We start from the raw sequence: 3,139 nt of genomic DNA, 5'->3' as shown, positions 1-3,139 counted from the left end.
TGCCACGCCCCCTTTTACAAACTCGTTTATATACACCCTCCTATAAGCACCTACCTTTACATGTTTGCATACCAAATTTCAAGTTCGTGTGCCTTATGGTTCCGAAGATATAGCTGATAAAATACTCCACACCTATGGGATGTGCCACGCCGCCTTTTACAAACTCGTTTATGTATACCCTCCTATAAGCATCTACCATTGGTATGTCTGCATATCAAATTTCAAGTTCGTGTGACTTATGGTTCCGAAGTTATAGCTGATAAAAAACTCCGCTCCTATGGGATGTGCCACGCCCCCTTTTGCAAACTGGTTTATGTATATCCACCTATAAGCACCTACCATTGACATGTTTGCATACCAAATTTCAAGTTCGTGTGCCTTATGGTTCCGAAGATATAGCTGATAAAATACTCCACACCTATGGGATGTGCCACGCCGCCTTTTACAAACTCGTTTATGTATACCCTCCTATAAGCATCTACCATTGATATGTCTGCATATCAAATTTCAAGTTCGTGTGACTTATGGTTCCGAAGTTATAGCTGATAAAAAACTCCGCTCCTATGGGGTGTGCCACGCCCCCTTTTACAAACTCGTTTATATATATCCTCCTATAAGCAACTACCATTGAAATGTTTGCATACCAAATTTCATGTTCGTGTGACTTATGGTTCCGAAGTTATAGCTGATAAAAAATTCAACGCCTATGGGATGTGCCGCTCCCCCATTTACAAATTTATTTATATATGCCATAGTATAAGCCCCTACCATAGACATGCCTGCATACCAAATTTCAAGTTCGTGTGACTTATGGCTCCGAAGCTATAGTTGATAAAAATGCAACGCCTATGAGATGTGCCACGCCCCCTATTACAAACTCGTTTATACATTCCCTCCTATAAGCACCTACCATTAAAATGTCTGCATACCAAATTTCAAGTTCGTGTGGCTTATGGTTCCGAAGTTATAGATGATCAAAAATTCCACGGCTATGGGATGTGCCACGCCCCCAATCACAAACTCATTTATATATGCCATACTATAAGCGCCTACCATAGACATGCCTGCATACCAAATTTCGAGTTCTAGGGACTTATGGTTCCGAAGTTATAGCTGATAAAAAATTACACGCCTATTGGCCTATTATAAGCACCTACCATAGATAAGTCTGCGTACCAATTTTCAATTTCATGGGGCGTATTTTTCCGAAGTTATAGCTGACAAAATATTCCACGCCTATGAGATGTGCCACGCCCCTTTTAAAAACTCGTATATATATTCCCTCCTATAAGCACCTACCACTGATATGTCTGCGTATCAAATTTCAAGTTCGTGGGACTTATGGTTCCGAAGATGTAGCTGATAAAAAATTCCACGCCTGTGGGCCTATTTTAAGCACCTACCATAGATAAGTCTGCGTACCAATTTTCAATTTCATGTGGCATATTTTTCCGAAGTTATAGCTGACAAAATATTCCACGCCTATGAGATGTGCCACGCCCCCTTTTACAAACTCGTTTATATATTACCTCCTATAAGCACCTACCATTAAAATGTGTGCATNAGCCTATGAGATGTGCAACGCACCCTTTTACAAACTCGTTTATATATTCCCTCTTATACACCTACAATTAAAATGTGTGCATACCAAATTTCAAGTTCGTGTGACTTATGGTTCCGAAGTTATAGTTGATAAAAAATTCAACGCCGTGGAGATGTGCCACGCCCCCTTTTACAAACTCGTATATATATACCCTACTATAAGAACCTACCAATGCTATGTCTGCATATCAAATTTCAAGTTCGTGGGACTTATGGTTCCGAAGATATAGCTGATAAAAAATTCCACGCATACGGGATGTGCCACGCCCCCTTTTACAAACTCCTTTATATATACCCTCCTATAAGCAGCTACCATTGATATGTCTGCATACCAAATTTCAAGTTCGTGTGACTTAAGGTTCCGAAGATATAGCTGATAAATATTCTACGCCTATGGGATGCGCCACGCCCTCTTCTACAAACTCTTTTATATATACAATCTTATAAGCACCTACCATTTATATGTCTGTACTAGCAAATGCCCGCTTGCTTCGCGGCGCCTAATAAGACTTCAGCATTGGTCCAGTCCTTATACGGAAATTCAAGAGCACAGATGAGCGTTTTCAATTATAGGAGGGCCAAGAATCCTCGCTTCCCCACAGGATGAAAAGTTTTCGCGTACATTGGCTAAATGAATCATGTGATCTCATGGATATCGTTTAAATAAAGCCATTGATATAACTATGGTGTTCCTTCTTGGACAGATGTGGTCGAAGCTTTCCTTGTCAATTCGCCACTGTTACAATTCGTGTTAATATTTATTAGTTGGTTTCTTTATGTCTTACTGCTGTAATAACGGCCGCCTCGAGCAACTTCGTCAATCGAAGGTAGATGCATGATCACGCTTACACAGTCTTACGGTCTTTATATGCATACTTAAACGCATCTTTGATTTAGCCAAACTGAAAAGTAAATTCGTCTTAGATAAACATAGGGCCAAAGCAGAACAAACCGGGGGGGTTTCTATATATTTCGGGTGCAGCGTCATCCATTGGGTTCCTTTTCTGCAAAACCTTTGCTTGTCATGAAATGAATACGAATTACGAATTCCAATCAGATTTTATAAAAAATACGGATTTTCTAAATACTTAAACTCCAGCGGTCCATTTTTAGCAAACGAATTTTTCATCATACAGGTAGTCACACTGCGAAGTTTAACGAAATCTGTAAATAAATACGACTTTTATAAGTAACTCTACTCAAGCGCCACAAAATTCGAGGCCTATGGGATCTGCCAGGCCCCCTTTTACAAACTCGTTTATATATACCCTCCCATAAGCACCTACCATTGATTTGTCTGCATATTAAATTTCAAGTTCGAGGGACTTATGGTTCCGAAGTTATAGATGATAAAAAATCCACGGCTATGGGATGCACCACGCCCCCTTTTACAAACTCATTTATATAGACCTTATTATAAGTACCTACCAAATATGTATATAACTGCATACCAAATTTAAAGTTGATGCGACATATGGCTCCGAAGTTATAGCTGATAAACCTTTCAATGGGATATGCCACGCCCCCTTTCACAAAC

This window comes from Rhagoletis zephyria, unplaced genomic scaffold, assembly GCF_001687245.7.
Source record: "Rhagoletis zephyria isolate East Lansing unplaced genomic scaffold, Rhagoletis_zephyria_1.1 Rzeph_scaffold_07965, whole genome shotgun sequence".
NCBI classification, from domain to species: Eukaryota; Metazoa; Arthropoda; class Insecta; order Diptera; family Tephritidae; genus Rhagoletis; species Rhagoletis zephyria.
The sequence above is the reverse complement of the archived record's forward strand: the minus strand, read 5'-3'. Positions refer to the sequence as shown.